We start from the raw sequence: 17,611 nt of genomic DNA, 5'->3' as shown, positions 1-17,611 counted from the left end.
TTGTACCAATATCCACAGCAACAAGACAGACCATGAAGCACTAACAGCTCGGCGGCGATTTTAATGACAGCTGTATCGAATTTTAAAATTTTAAATAATAAATTGCATTTATTTTTCACAAATTATTGTAGTCGTAGAAAAAGTATCGTACACAACTTCCACAAAACGACCATTTCCTAATTGTGCTCGTTGTATAATATATATACGAGACGAAAACGAAGCCGAGAGAATATTAACAGAAGAGCCGACGTTACCCAGAAGTACAAAACTCTTTTAGCAGCGAGAAGAACATCATAAGTCAAAAATCGTACCCGGACCACCGTACTTCGGCTCCAACACACAATAAATTTAAATCGAACTTTTTTCCGAGTTATCACAATTTAAAATCCATCTCCGCTCTTCGCTGAAAGATCCCGTAAATAATGCGACTAACTAAATGATAAGTCTCGTCCTAATGGAGAACCCGTTTCTGAACATATTTCGCTTTCGATAGGTACGGCCGAATCGCCGTCGTGCACCGGTACCACTTTCGGTTTTTACCTTTAAGGTCGAGTTTTTACTTTTGTTTATATTAACGGGTTTTAATTGCAATTTACGGGAACGTTATGTAAGAACATCTATCAAAAATTAGTTTGACCTAAGAAAAAATTAAAATCGGTTTAACGTGCATCGACATAGAAAATCGCATTTTCCTGGAAACAGTGAATCTTCTCTGTCTCAGCAATAGAATTTTTTTTAGGTACAAGTATACAAAGAATCTATTTTTGTTTTTTAAATTACAATGTTTCTCAAAACGTAAGATCACATTTTTATTTTCAGCCAGGTTTCGGAAATTCCTTTCCAATTTGTGAAAAAATTATATTCAGATCAGAATTATCTGAAGTTAAAAAAATTGTCGTTCTCGATTATTCAAAAATGTTCGAAACTTCATGACCGATTAGTCAAAAATTTCTATTCGGGTGGATCTCAACATTTTCAACATTTTTTAAAATCGTGCAGTTCTCGTTATTTCAAAATTTCCTAATATCCCTGTTCAGGTCGGTTAAAGTTAATTAAAAATATTCGAAAATTTATAACAGTCATGACTAGTCATTTTTCTCGATCAATCATAATAATAAAATTCTTTTTAATTTCGAACCCTTACTTTAATTTTTATTCAAAATGCTCGAATATTGATGATAAAGTCAGGCCGAATTACTTTAAAATTTTAAAAAATTTCAGTTGAAATTATTATTTGAAAAATTAAATATCATGTAGTTCGGGCATGTCCAAAATTTTTGAAAAATTCTGTTTATCCCAGACTTCGGTTATTCACTTGACTACTTTCAATTTTTTTCAATTCCTTGTCAAATTAATCTGGAATAGGTATTTCAAAATCGTCGAAAATTTATATTTAACATATTCATGTAAATAGAAATTTTCAAAAATTTTTGTTTAGTTGGGTCCGAGTTACCTAAAAATTCTCGAAAATTCGGGATGAGTTAGTTCGATTTTGTTTAAAGTTTCAGTGATGTTCTGTCAATTTGAACCAATGAGGTGAGGTCAAATTACTCTAAATAGTCCAGAAATATCAATATTTGACAAGATAAAGCATCAAGACTAAATAAATTAAGTAACTATGACTTAATTATTGATAAAGCCCCATTTTTCCTTTTACTTGTAATATGTTTCAACAGTTGAGAAACAGTGCAATAATTATGTGGGACCTTTCAAGGACTCATGAAATGAAAACAATAGATGTATGCATATAATAGAGCAAAATCGCCTGCAGAAAACTAATGTGACATTTAAATTATCAATGCAATCAAATCATTATTATTTAGTAGTAACCTTGAAAGTCGACCAGGGGTACTATCGACAGGCTCCCGTGTGTTCCCATTTTTCTAGTGCTTTTTTACAAATAAAATTACCAAAAATATGGAGTTTTCGCATGTGAGGTCGACGAACTTAAGTTGAAAGACCGTCTTGACAAGACAAACTTTTGGCAGGCAAACATTTATTTTGTACAGGGCAGGACATTTTTCTGCGTCACGTATAGAGACATCAATTTCCCTGCTTTTGCGATTGCAATCTTCAGTGCTTTTATTAACATAAAATATGAACAACTGGCTGGTTTTGCAATGATTTCAAATGAATATCTACATTTGCGTTTATTAAGAAGATGTGCTGTTATGGGCAATAGATCTACATCAACAGGCAATATCCTGGCGAAACATATGTTCAGTTCAAAATCAGCGCGATTGTGAAAATGCAAAATATTTGAAATTTTGAATAGTTTCAAATATCTGGGAAATCTAAATTGAGTCCGTTCACAGATTTTCATTTTAATCGAATATCAGAGTAGTAAACGCGTAGTCATTTTTACACAAAAAGTGTTGCAATACCTACGTAAAAGAAACATAAACTGACAGAAGCCCTAGGGCTGCGGCTTGCCTCGGATTTTCAGTACAGTGTTGTACCTAAAAACGACTTTCACTTATTGGTGGTTGGAGCGAGTATTGGTCTGTCCAAATTCGGTAAACTACGGCACAAGGTGACACATTTCAAATCTGGACGTAATAATTTTAAACGAAGAGAAACCGTTCAAAGGAACGAACGCTTTAAAGTTCTTTAAAAGGTAAATTTGATGTAATATATTATGCTCAATTACTGAAAGAAAGTTGGCTGGAGCAGATAATTCATCATGAAGAGGACAAATCAAGACGATTTCTATTTATATCGGCGGAGATATTCAATTATTGGATGATATTCGGATTAAGAGACGTGCAGCTGAATATTTGGGTCAAATAGAAAGCAGATGCAAAAATTATAGGCAGGTGGATCACCATAAATTGTGATGCAATCGAAGAGTCCATGCATAACACGCATATAACAGGTTTTGGTATTATTAAACAGAATATTAAAATTCCGTTAAAAGTTTATGCCAGTTTTAACCATGGCTTTAAACATGTTTTATCAAGTCTACCGCACCTAATCAAATTAAATCGCTCTCGTATTTTCGTTATACAATTCTAACGGTTCTGAAAATAAATGCATTCAAAAACAAGCATGTAACAAAGGAAAGCCATGCAAAAATGCGTCCAATTAAGTTTATTTGCACCTTTTTGCACCGTTTTGTAACTGTATAGGCGACATTGAACTGGCAACGATCAGTCAATGAGGGTGTGATTACGTACTTAGTATTTAGCATAAAGCACGTTGAAATAGGTGCAGCTCCTTCAATCTGGTTTAAATTATGGACAAAAATAATTGATATTCCGCAGTTTATACGGTAAAAATTGCATATGGGCAATACCAAAAAACCCATGGTTTATAGCCACATCCACTCGTCTTGCGATTTGCATAGATGACAAATTATGTACACGATTTGTCCTGTAAAGGTTTTGTACTAATAAATAAATTTGCAATTTAGGTGCTACCTTTTGGGGCTCTTGTGTCCCCTATGGGGTTAATTTATTAGTCGTTTAACATCGCCCACATATAAGAGACGTATGTGGAATGTTTCAAATGGAGAGTCCAGTTTTTCTAATAATGTTCGAAGAAATTTTCTATATTTTAATAATTTTCAAATAGAAAAAATACTTATTAGTCTAAAATACAAGATCACTGAAACTGTGTTTCTCAGTGCGGTAAGTGCTTCAAAATCTATCACTTTTGAATATACCATATATATAATATATGTATATTATATAATAATATCAATCAATAAAATGTGGAAAAACTAATACAAAATTCCAAAATTTTGTTTAATAATATTCAAAAATTCCTAATCTAAAATATTTATTTCAATATTTCCAGACTAGAATAAAGGTAAATTAGATATATGAAATAGCATTTTTTACAACAATTTCAATATCTTTATCTAATTCTGATACGGAGTAACACTTTTTCTTAACATATTGAAATTTTCAAAAAAATTCAGAAGTAAACAGAGGCTTGATTTTGTAAAAGCAAAATTGACAGAGTTCAACGTCAAACAATGATATACTAGATAAGAAAGTGATGGGAAAACACAACATATAGAAGAAACTATTTTGAAAAAAAAATCACTAACGTTGAAGCCACACCAGAAAAATGTTCTCTTCAATTTTGAATGTTCAAATTAATTCAGAAATAAATAGGGGTATGCAAGGTGGATTCAGGATTTACGGGAAATTAAAATCTAAAGAAAGAATTAGGAAAGCCATTTGCGTGCAAAATGCAAATATAGCAAAGCAGAATATATGCATGGAACTAATTGCAGAATATACAATACTTTCTATATCCCACTGACATTTATACAATATTGTAATGTAAAATTTTTTTATTCAACTTAGAATTTTCAAATTTATTTTAAAATATACATATGTGCAAATCAAGGAATATGATGGAAAATAGGATGTATGGAAAAAGCTAAGCCACATTGGAAAAAATGCAAGTGCCGTTACATCCGTATTCCATCAATGAGTTTTATACAGTATTGAATTGAACAATTTCCTTTTTAAATCTGAAGTTTTTAAAATGAATCAAGAATATACATATAGAGGCGTATGAAGCAGAAGTCAGTACAGGGAGAATCTATGCAATTTGGAAAGAAATATTACCTGGCATTGCAACTGCAGTACGCCAATAACTTTTATAAGGTTTTATATGAGATTGAAATATTTAAAGAGAAACAAACGTTGGCACTACTTTTCTTTAAATATTTCCGTCTTTAAATTAACTCAATAATAAACAGAGGCCAGCAAAGCAGAAATTAGGGGAAATGGATTCCAATACGGAAGAAATAAGTGAATTTTGAAAAAAAAACATTATAACTGATGCCGTCAAAAAATCCCACTCCGCCAATGATTTGTATTTACATATATGGCAAAATTAAATTATTCTCTTCGGTTTCTCCAGACACGCGATCACCTTTATACTGAACTGATTGATTCAGAATAAAAATCCCTTTTAGGTATTCAAGATGGATGTTGACTAAAAATGTATAGTTTTTAGAAGTATTCACGGTTGATATTATAAAAGAGAGTATAAACATTTTGCATTTCATCAAACTTTATACTTCGGTATTTCGGGAATTCATAGATCAGTTAGGGCCAAAAACATCAAATCAAATTAATTTAATATCTTTTTTACTGTCTGAGACACTTTAACATAGATATATGTATATATTCTGGGCTTCAATTAAGGCCTACCCAAGATTAATATTTTCTCAAAATCGAAGTCGAAATTCAGAAAAGATTTGAGCTAAAGCATCTGTCAGTGGTGGATTTATAGTCAAATTATTGAATTGCTGAAAATTCCGGCATGCCCTTGTCGGGTGTACAACGATCTCGCTACATGCTCATCTTAAGACTTCCAGGACCCAGTTATATTTCATTACTATGTAACTAATAGTCATTTTAAAATAGTATAAGTCAATTCCAAGTGGAATCGAATATCATATATAAAAATTGTATTCTTTGCAGGAATACTTTTTATTAGATGTAAGTAAAAAGCAGTACATCTGAAAAAAAGCCGTAGGTGGATTAAGACTCTTAACGGTTTTTCTTCATTAGTTACATAATTTATATGACAGGTCTTACGGGATACGTGGTCATGTAAGGTTTTGGGGTTGTCGGACCAATAAATCTGAAGAGTAGCGGAACGGGGGTTAAATAAATAACCCAAATCCGCTAAGTATCGACAGTACTGACTCGTAATAATACCGCTATGGAATCGGAGGCCGCTCTAAATTAACGGTACATTTTTCAGCTCTCGATAAGACAAAAAACAGCTTTTCATGACCTATAAACACAATTAAACATGTAACACTAAAAAATGGAATTAATGGTAAATTAGTTTCAAAACATAAAATCCTTAAATAGGAACGGACAGAAAGCGAATCGGGGTACCTTCCTTCAGGCGGTTCTTCATTGCCGCACGTGTATTTTCTCAATTTTCAATAAAGCCAAATTGAAACTTACACGTATGTAGTAAAATAGAGTCATTTTATTTTCTATATACTTTCAGGACTTGAAGTAGCAAAATCAGGACACTAGAGTTGCTAGTGTACGTTTAAGAATAATTAAAATTTCTTTGATAGCATAAATTTAACAATTAATGTTTTTCCTACGAATTTTTAAATGTTTAGTGATAAAATAAATTGAACTTTTCAAGCACATAATATGCTGCGCTTAAACAAAAATTTCAAATCTAATACATCCAAGCATGTCGGTAGAGAACGCAAGGAAAATATGTAAGGCCATCTTCAAGTTATTATTCGATAACCCACATACCTCCCAGGCATTAAAAAACATCAGGCAAGAATAATAAATTAATTAGAACTTCATTGGCTGGATCACACGAAAGCATTACTTTTTTAGACGTCCTTATAACGCGTGAAACATCACTGGCTTTCACTTTTATTTAAACAATTTCTGACTTAGCTCGCCATCTAATCAAATGTAAGCAAAGCTCGTAGTTATTTTCTTGTAATCATAGGTGTCGCTACAGAGTAGATACTACTGCAAAGTAACTGTACAAAACTAATATACTAATAACGCTAACGAAAATGACGTATTACGTAGGTGCCATAATTAAATGTTATGAAACAGTACCGTTCAATGTCATTGAATTGAATTATGATGTTCGGGGAATGCTGATTTTAAATTCCATGTAGAATTCTTACTCAGTCAAATTCGTCTACTTTAAAGGCATATAATGAGACCTCTGACGAGTTAACGTGAACGTCAATGAGCCAAAATCGCTCAATGGGCGGGAAACGGCAATTTTAAGATTAATTTTCTCTGAATACGTTTTTGCAACTCTTATAGCCCTATTTTATTCTTTAAATGTTCTACGAACGTCACCATGAATAAAGAGGTAACTGTAAACAAGCTCAATGAAAGTTAGATAAGTTAAGGAGCCAAACTATTTCCGAAGAATTCTGATAATTGAAATTGCCAGGCAAGACGCGATTCAATAGAAGAAGTTTGTCGTAAACCAGCAATTTCACATCGATCCCTAAACATATGTCAAATGTCAACTGGGAGTAGATAAATAGCAGTAGTACCTACCTCTAAAAACCAGTTGCTAAATTATTATAAGGAGGCCCCAGTGGGGCGCATTTCTCGGTGCGAGACGAATTTTCTTGTAATCGATCTTGTATGAATTCAAAGGTAAAAAACTGTATTGTGTGTGACTTAAGAGAAGTTTTTTTCGCCCGTGCCCACACAAGGAGGCGTAAATTATTTGCAATAAACAAATTAGATTGTTTTTATTGGGGGAACTCCCACGTGGGAGATAGTGTTCACCAGCGAGATCGATTTTAAAGGGCAATTAAACCATTTGTCAACGACAGAAATGATTTATTTTAGAGCTTTATTATTAACTAAATTGAACAACAATCGAACACGGATTTTTTAAAGCGAATAAAGTGAAAAATATTCAATATTTCATCATTCAACTATCGTATAAGGATGGTTCTGCAGAGGCAGACTGGACATCAAAGTGAGAAATTAAACTTTTTTGTCATTTTTGAAACGTTTTTTTTTTATTTTTGATTTTGTAGATTTTTTGGTATGCCTCAAGATTTTTAAAAACTTTTACTTCCTGAAACTTTCAAGAGATATTTAGGGATTTTTGAGAAAATCTTTTCGAATTCCTATTGATTGTTTCTTAATTTTGGATTTCCATTTGGATGAGAGATAAAACTATTACTTTTTTGGATTGTTAGACGGTTTTCCGAGGTTTATCTGCATAGTATAAAGAAGATTTTAAAGACATTTTTGGAAATTTCTTAGATTTTTATGTAATTGTTGGATATAAAATATGCAACATAGTCCATTCTCCAAATGATTAGGTATTTCCAGTTTCTTGAAATTGTTATGAAATTTAAAAAGATATAAGGATATTTATTATAGAATTTCCGAGCACATTTGAAAATCATAGGTGATTTAATTTTTGAGATATTTTAAGGCAATTTTCTGAATTTTTTGTTGTTTTCAGGTTTTACAGAGTTTTTAAAACAAATCTCCCCAGTAATTGCAACAATGTTGTTGTAATTTATTGAATATCGCTAAATATTTCTTAAAAATCTCTTGCGATATTCAAGATGTTTTAATGATGTCCTCAGAAATTTATTGGCATTTTGAAGTGTTCGAAAATCTCAATAGTTGTTAGAGATATGAATTTTTATGTAATTATTAAATGTTTTTGATGTAAAAGAGTTCTGAGTATCAGCATGCGTAGAAATATTCAAGTTTTGGATAGTGCTAAAAAGTTACGTGGATTTTTTTTCTATCTCGGTATGCGGTACACAGGGCACCGCTTATCAGTTAACTTGAATCAGAGATTTTATACGAAACTGTTATACCCAAAAATTCTACTGTAGGAGCAATTTCAAACCTGTAAACTAAAAACTGTGAGATTTATTTCCAATTTTTTCAGACCAAAAATAATTTAAATTTCTGTGGAATGAAAGCAAGACACTTTTTTAGAATAAATACACAAATATAATTTATTGTCTTACAGGTTGGAATATCTTCAATGTATAATGGATTTCGTTGATTTTATTATAACACGTTAGCGAAGATCGAAGGACATTCACTAAACAAAGAAAGTCAAAAAAGGATAAATCATATAAGCAAATACGTATACATAAGTGATAACTAACGAGATTAAATTAATCAATGTTACAGGCATAAGTTGGACGTATGTGTACGTTTGGAATGTTTAACGTTTACACAGAAGTAGGTACAATTAATATGAAGTGAGTATTAAATTTACAAAATGGAAATTGGCAAATAATTCTGCTTTGCGGCCGTTCCACTGGCTGAAATTGATTAATATATGTTGATGGAGAATGAAATTGAGCATAAATAGTAGCCAAATTAAGCAAAAAATGAAATTTGTCATAGAAAAGAAATTACAAAAAAATCAATTGTTTCAATTATCTGCTTTATTGTTGTGATTGTTTATGCTCAATTCCGTTCTCGATGAATCTGTAATAATATATTGTAATCAATGGAATGGCGGCAAAGCATTATGTTTGCAAATTTTTTAGAGACGCAAGATTTGTTATTCGTTCTTTTAGGGTATTTTGTTTAATAAAGATATCGTCAAAATTCTATACTTATTCCAAATAAAACTTCTTAAATTTCACAAGAATATCACCAGGTGCGTCGCAAATATTGGCCCAAGATTTTCTAGATTAGATAGAGATAATTTTTTAAATTTTATTTGAAAATCGCATGAGCATTGCACAGAGTATCTCTAGTCCTCTCATAGAATTTTCTGAAAATATTTATAAATTCCCTGGAAAATTATCAGATATGTCCAAAATAATCTGCAAAATCCCGAAAAGCTTTTACACATTTTTGGAAAATAAAAAGATATCTTATGTTTGAATTTTCTGAAATGCTAGGTAGTGGAGTTCCTAAAATTTCAAGTCTTTTCTACAAGGAATTATTAAGATTCATTAAACCTCGGAGTAGTTGTTATCAAGTCATTAAAATATAAAATAAAAACAGACCATTTTTGTTTTAGAATTCGTAGGTCTATTTTTTTGATATCCTAGCAGGTCATATTTATTTCAATCAATATTTTTGAGACAGCTTGTTTAGTTCCAGATTTGTTGTTATTTTTATGAAAAGACTTTAAGCAGAGGTTGATTGGGACAAATGAAAAGTTAAACATCATTATCTTGAAAATAATTGTAATTCGAAATATTCAGGCTACATGATATAGATCCCAAAAAACTAAAAAACATTTATAAATAAATATTTTTTCAAAATCTCAAAAACATTCGAAATACGCAACTATGGAAGTTTTAATAAATAACAACATTTTTAATTATTGACGTCGGAACTCGCTACAAAAAGTGTTCGAAATTTCACTATCAGTGACGTAATGATGATAATCTCGGTATACCACCAGCATATCAACCAATTTGTTATTAAAATAAATTATGAACGATTATAAATTTAATAGTATTAATCATATACATATGTATATACCGCGTCTAACCAAAATTCACGATTAAGTTTCATACGTTATAGGTAAACTGCATAAAAATAGCCAACATTAAATATTTGTGTTTTTACAATAACTGGTAGTTTTTTATTGATAAGCTTTTTTTTATCACTCGGTATATTAAAAATAAGTTTTTAGAAATTAAAAGTGAACACAAATTTTAAAAGGCGAAGAGTTCATAAAAACTTACCTATCTTACCTACCGGGGAAACCCCAGTGAATAAAAATGTTCTTAGTTAGAAAACTCCGCAGGCCAACGAAATTCAGAATTGGAAGGTGCCGAATGCGAAGCTCGGCTGATATCTACTGTTATAGTTTATTACTTAAAAGTAACAAAAATATGAAAATGTGCAATTAAGATCGAAAGTGGGCCTGCAAAAATAACAATAAAAACCACCATATGGCTGAAATTAAATCAGCCTTAGTGACGCCATTAAAAGTCGGTTTTAACTGAAGGGAATGCGATTAAACTAAGAAAAAAGAATGGGTCATTTTTAAGCGTTGTATAAGCATTAAGACAACACTGACTCGCACGGATATTTAATGCACCACCACATGAAATACAACTCCTCACTCCTGATCCTCCGGATTCTTTGCTTTAATTAAGTTCTCCCAAAAATGTCTTGCCGTGTTGTTATTGCCTGTTTTTCGATCGCGGAATTTTGGCGTTCAAAACTTCCCGTTACATTTTTCGCAGGTTGGCTAAAAAGCGGGATGATCATTAAATAACATCCAAATGACCTATTTATGACTACTGAAATTGACAACATAATAACAATAAGCTTCGTTCGTCTAGCGCATGGAAAATCGAATTGTTTATCCTTCTTGGATTGTCAATCCCACCTCGTGTATGGCTGTTCTGGGCTCTCGAACCAACGTGGTGGTATGGTACCGCAGTACGCTTACGTACTTGGTTCGCGTACCGCCGCGACGCACCAGCTGAGTATCGCGCGCGAGATTGTCAGCTGTTCTCTATGAATAAAATAACATTCATTTTCTAGTTTAATAGTTATTGTTGTGAAAGGTGAATTCTTACCAACTTTTGGATTGTTTACCCCTTTATTCGGTAGGTACCAATTGAACATAATATAATCTACATAATAAGAAACTATTTTTAATATTAGGGCACTTTCTTATTATTTCGTGTCTGTGTGTGGTATCTGAAAAAAACCTTAAGTACCGATATGGGAAATGGGAACCCATGTCCAAAAAGGACTTAAAATGCAGCCGGGCGCTTGGAGAGATGGTACTGCACGGTGTGTTTGGAATTTTAAATTGACAAATTCGGAATTTCGACATGTATTCACATAATATACCCAACAGTATCACTAATTCCTGGGCTGGCCACTTGCCATCATAAACATTAATTTTGCAGCAAAACTATTCACTTTCTAATGCCATTTCTTCAATACGTAAATACATTTTTATCGTTAATCCGTATAGCTTAAGGCTGAATATTAAAGAATATTCGTCGATTTCTCAAATAAACACAACATGCGTTAAAGTGGGCCATCGTGGGTAATTAAAAATCACAATTTTGTTTACAACATCGCACAGGTTGAATTTCCTATACAAAGGATGCGCTAGTATTGTCCCTGATTCTTACAAAAAGAAGCTGTTTTGAAACATCCGCCCCGCAATCTGTTCTTCAGATTATTATTCTTTGTGATCCTTACCGGAATGGGTTATTCTTTGACATTTTGTAGATACAGATGAATAGTCAAATTTAAAAATTAATGACAGAGGCTGACTTGAAGATCAGCCAAGTCATCAAACTTTCGTATTTGGAGAGAGAGTCATAAATCCTCATTAAATATCCACGTGCAAGATCTTTACGAGATCGTTCAAACACTTGTTGAACTTTAAAATTTTATGTGCAGGAATTCAGTTCAGTTCATCTCAATGAAATTTTTCTTTTAGTGCAGAAACATGATTTTAACAGTCATTCATTATTCGACAAAAGAAAGAATTCTTGATATTAAAATTCATTTCATGTAGCTATACATAGTTTCTTTCTTACCATTTGATGCGCATCTTGATCTTCTTTGAGATCGTCAATGGTTTTTTACGCAAGGAAATCATTCTTGAATTAAAATGAATGAACTTGACTTATATAACATCGTTGTCACGTCTTTGGTGATAACCAACTAAAAGTTCTCAGTTTATATTATATGTATACTTACTATTAATGGAAATTTTAAAAATGAATGTGATGCTTAATGCATCACATATAAACACAAATAACCGATTAATTTTGATAAGAAATTTGACATAAAACGTTAATTTTTTGTTTATGTTTTGTAATATTTTCATTAGTAGTTAAATTTCCAAATATTAGGGATTTTTCAGCTCACCAAACAAAAAACAAAGCTTTTTGCAAATATGCCGAAAATACTTCGATAGCCGATTTTTCGAAAAGTTTACTACATTTCATGACACATTATTTTTACTACTGTGTATGATTATTATTGAAAATATTTCTTCTGGTTATCATACGGTTTTTTAAAACGTGCGATATTAAATCTTTTTCCAGAATTCCACAAATAAATGAAAAATTCACTTTAGCGTTTTTTCACAATGTAACTTATTGAAAACAATCCGAAATCGCTCTGGTGTTAATTCGAGTTTTGACATTCTATTGTTATTCTATTATTATAAAACAATAAATCAAAATATGTTTAAATGGGGAAAAAGGATGCACAATTTAGAGAATATTAAATTCTGAAGTTATTTTTGGGATCTTGAGTTTTATGCAAAAATTGGAATAGTAAAATTGTGATTTATTTATTTTTTTAAATAATTATCTATCGTTTATGTGACATAATTTCCAGAATTACAGTCATTGGTAATATAGGGTGTTAAATAAGTATGTAGAGAAATTCAAAGGAATCATTTTTAGCCACGGTTTTAGAAAAAAACACCGACCTATAGATTTTGAAAACTAGTTTCAGTAGTTGATGTTCAAGTTACTAATTAAAATAAAGAAGATATCTAAAAACACACAAAAAATTTTGAAAATTAAACGCTCTGTGTCTTAGCAACGACGCCTTTACCTATTTATATTACACAGAAATTTTTGTCTTCAAATGAGTTAAGAATTTGTTTCTCACAAGTTGTCTACATACTCAATTATTAACTTTTGTATGGTGTTGGGGAAGGTGGATGATGTATGGTGATACTCACCTAATGGACCAAATTTCATCCACATATATTCTTTATACAAAAATATTACGAATTGGCTAAATTTGTAGTATATTTTTACAAATTTTACGTTTACTCCACTAGACAGATCAAATGATTATTAAATTAGAATCTATGTACATAATATTTTCCATGGGGTCAGATGTTTTTTTATTCTCCGATAAATCTTTTGACGTTTTAACTTGTTCGTTGTTTGAAGATCGACGATGACTGTCCGAAAAGTTTAATTCGCTATCAAATTTATAATTGTTTTTATTATTTTCATTGTGTACTGAGCAAATGACAGATTTTTAGAATTAATTGCAAAAATATAGGGCACAAAACACTCCGTTTCTTCTATTCTAATTGTATACAACAGTGGGCTAAAATGCAATAATGGTAAGTGGGGCACTACAAAAAAGTTAGAAATGATAAAAGACCTGATCTGACCCACAGAAAGTATAATTAATGTAAACCTTGAAAGTATACACCTTAATAAATATCTTGATAGCAAAATTTTAATTAAATACTTCAAAAACTGTCAAAGATGTAGACACACATTCATATACAGGGTGTCTGTAAAAGATATTTACAAAGCTCTACCACAGATTCTTTACATCAAAACAAAACGATTTAGCCATATTTACCCTAGTCCAAAAGTTGATAATAATAATGCTAGAGGTCATCAAAGTTGAAAATTAAAAAACAATTTTTTTTCATATTTTCTATATTGTACAATATAAAAACGTGAAAATTAGTATAAGGGAGTTTTTTAAGATACGGAATACGTATCTGCTGACAAATTTACTTATCTGGTAGAAGGCGTCACTTACAGCCCACAGTACGTATTTAATCGATTCAAACTTTTTTACCTCTTGGTATAAATAATTTTTGAATACAGTAGTGTATTTGGTCATCATTTCTAAGTAAAAAAGGTGTATCTTGTTGATGTTGCTAGGAGGAAACGTTTACAAGAAAAATGTATTTCAGTCAGTCAGGCGCAACACGAATATTGTCCTAACAAATTGGTAATTAACTGACGATGTTTAATAAGAAAAGACAATAATAACAATTTTAATATCAATCTAAAATTTGGTATGTTGGTATAGTTTTATGGAGAAAAAAACACATAGCAAAATTATGATTAATATCAATCCATTGACGTAGAACTTGGGTTTTTTTAGTAGCTGTATATGTCAGATTTCTACACCAATAGAAGAAAAGGAGTTTAGGTATAAGATTTTAGATTAAACAATCAATTTACTACAAAGTACTTTTGATACGATTCTTTTAATAATTCGTAATAATTTTACAAAAAAAAATAAAGTTAGAAAAACATTAACTCAAATAAATAGATATGTCATAAAAACTCTTCAAAGTATTCACCATTTGCATCTATACAAAGATTTATACACGGAAGAAAATTAAAATGCTTTACATAACTTCTTCGTCATTTCTAATATTATTTGTTACATCTTGAATAGGTTACTATAATTGTTCTTCGTTATCCACAGTTGTCATGTAAACCATGGATATAAGATGTCTCCATAAAGAATGATCAAGTGGATTAAGTCCGGAGAACGTGGTGGCCAGTTTATAGCGGCATCATTAGCTCTACCTATCCATTTATTTGGGTACTGCTGATTCAAATAATTTATAACGTTTAGTGAAAATTGTGGTGGAGCTTCATCGTGCATGAACCACATATTTCTCCAAAGTTGTAAAGATAAATCCTCTAACAAATTTGGCAACGTATTTTGTAGATGTTGCAAATAAATTTCTCCCGTTAATCTTTGTGAGAGAATGACAGGACCAACAGTATGATTACTAATTATTTCAACCTACACATTAATTTTAAATTCGTGTTGAAAATGTTTTACCTTGATTGCATACGGATTTTCATCTGCATAAACGTGTTCATTAGGAAAATTCGTTACCCATTTTCTTGTAAAACACGCTTCATCGGTAAACAAAATATTTTTGCCGAAATTTAAATCTCCTTCTCTTTGCTTGTTAACAGCCGACAAAAAACCAGGCGCATTTCAGGATCAAGATATATGAAATCTTGAACTGGCATTTCATAGTAAGAATACGGCAACTGTTGTTTAAGTACTCCATGAATAACATCTTTGCATATTCCTATTTCCCTACCTAATCGTCTGGTGGATATTTCTGGACCTAATTCAATGCTTTCTAAAATTTCTTCTTCTATTTCAACAACCCTTGGAAAACGATGCCTTCTATAATAAATGGTTGGAGGGGTAAATGCGCTGTTCTCCCGAAGACGTCTCTCGACAGCAGCAAAATCCGAAAAGACGTTTCAGCAGCAGCAAAAGTTGGGCAGCTTTGTATATGATGATTCGAAAACCTGTCGGTGTAAACTTTAACACACTCACGACTATTTCCTTGGCAGCACCCAAATACCAATACCATATTGATACATTCTTCATTCGTGTATTGCATGGCCATGATAAATGTCGAAAATTTTATATTCTAATGAATTAAACTCATTCATTAAAATGATTGACAATACTTTTATTTAAATAGAATTATGGAAACCAACAATAACAATTGTTTGTGTAAAGCAAGTTCTTTACATTACATACTTAACAAATATCATACATATCTGACAAATACATTTCTGAAAGTCGTATTTTTATCTAAAGAATATTTGTTAAAATTTTTTGCGTTTTTTTTTCTCATAAAACTATACCAACATACCAAATTTTAAATTGATATTAAAATTGTTACTATTTTCTTTTTTTATTAAAGATCGTCAGTTCATTACCGATTTGATGGAACAAAACTCGTATTGGCCGTCATTATTCAAATGCATTTTTGTCGTAAACGGTTTCTCCTAACAACATCAACAAAGTATACCTTTTTTAATTAGAAACGATGAACAAATACACTACTGCATTCAAAAATCATTTATACTAAGAAGTAACAAAGTTTGAATCGATTAAATACGTGCTGTTTGCTGTAAGTGACGCCTTCTACCAGATAAGTGCAATTTGTCAGCAGATATGAATTTCACGTCTTGAAAAACTTTCTGCACACTAACTTTCACGTTTTTATGTTGTACAGTATGGAAAATATGATCAAAAATTAATTTTTAATTCTCGACTTTGGCTCTCTCTAACGCTGTTATTATTAGCTTTTGGACTAGAGTAAATATGGCTAAATCGTCTTGTTTTGATCTGAAGAATCTGTAGTAGAGTGTTGCAAAGACCTTTTACAGACATCCTCTATCCAGAAAAAAATCAGTGAAACTTTGACACCATGTCTATCGAAAACTACTAACTTTTGTATAACATACATTTGGTTAATCACAATGTTTTTGCAGAAAGAATATGGGTTGAATTTTGGCTCATTAAATCGAGTATTTGAAGAAATTCGTTAGTTTAAAATAGGATTAAAATTGCAGTATGTACACGTGCTTGAATTGCCTCTTCCTATGGGACTTTTTTGTTTTTCTTAAAAGCGATGTTTTCACCAAGAGAAGTTTTTTTAGGTGAATATGATCAAGTAACTAAGTGTTTTTCTCCTTTAAATTATAATATTTGTCGAATTGAAACAACATTTCCAGTCTAGACATTCTTCCCTTGTTTCTATGCCATTAATGGTAATACAAATTTATTTGGTTGGTAGCGGGTTTGCATTTAAAACTATTTTAGCAGACTGCATCATTTTATCTACGTATGTAGCCTTAATAGCTTTCGGAATATTAAAACAACTCTTTTACGAGGCACCTAAATATGTTCAGAGGAAGACTTTTTCATATGTTTAATCACCCAAAATATTTTATATATTTTTATTTATACATTTTATATAATATTCCTAGTTAAGTTGATTTTTCAGCATTGCTTCTTTTAACCACATAGAACACTAAATTATTATCAGTGCTTTTCATTAAACCTTTTTTTCCAATCTACGTACAATGTCTAAAAATTAACTTTTTTTGTCTCATTGACGATCTCAACACTGAAAAACCTGCACCACTTTAATAGAATTTTTGATTGGTCAATTTTTTCATGGGTCCGAAATAACTCTGAAGAATCGGTTAAATGTTTTTTTATCAACGGAAAATGCCAGCTTTTATAACATTCAGTATATTGACCTTACTGATGTCAAATATGGGTAGAGCCACTGCCTACGAATTTTATAAGACGGCTTTAAATACGCAAATGACGTAAGAAACAACTGCAGAAATGGTTTTAATACTGTTACACTTAAGTCCAAAAAGAACGTTGAACTTTATCACAAAATAAGTCTTTATCAAGTTGAATGACTGATCGTCAAAGAGAACTTAGTCATGAGAATTTTTTCGAATTAAGCGGAAAATCCTGAAATATCTGAAGCACTGCAAAGATAACATCGTGTTTTATTTGGAAACCGTAAATTGTGACCGTACATGATATTTGTATACTGATTAAAC

At 31.3% G+C, this 17,611-nt stretch overlaps 3 protein-coding genes across 4 annotated transcripts in view; 1 reads left to right on the top strand and 2 right to left on the bottom strand.

The window, feature by feature from the left end:
• exp (expansion) overlaps positions 1 to 17,611 on the top strand; it is a 71,357-nt gene that overhangs the window by 9,935 nt on the left and 43,811 nt on the right. Inside the window, exon 1 of one of the 2 annotated variants that reach the window (XM_066391307.1) lies at positions 10,883 to 11,059. The exons of the other annotated variant lie outside the window; for it this stretch is intronic. The gene's annotated coding sequence lies outside the window, so the exon portion shown is untranslated. Of the gene's footprint in view, positions 1 to 10,882; positions 11,060 to 17,611 lie in introns of those variants that run through there. 2 annotated transcript variants of the gene reach the window in all.
• LOC136409657 (zwei Ig domain protein zig-8-like) overlaps positions 1 to 17,611 on the bottom strand; it is a 251,925-nt gene that overhangs the window by 198,177 nt on the left and 36,137 nt on the right. The gene's annotated exons all lie outside the window — the stretch shown is intronic.
• bib (big brain) overlaps positions 1 to 17,611 on the bottom strand; it is a 55,574-nt gene that overhangs the window by 33,442 nt on the left and 4,521 nt on the right. The window lies entirely within an intron of this gene.

Source organism: Euwallacea similis, chromosome 6, assembly GCF_039881205.1.
Source record: "Euwallacea similis isolate ESF13 chromosome 6, ESF131.1, whole genome shotgun sequence".
Lineage (NCBI taxonomy): Eukaryota > Metazoa > Arthropoda > Insecta > Coleoptera > Curculionidae > Euwallacea > Euwallacea similis.
Note: the sequence above shows the minus strand (reverse complement) of the source record. Positions and strands in the feature narration are given on the sequence as shown.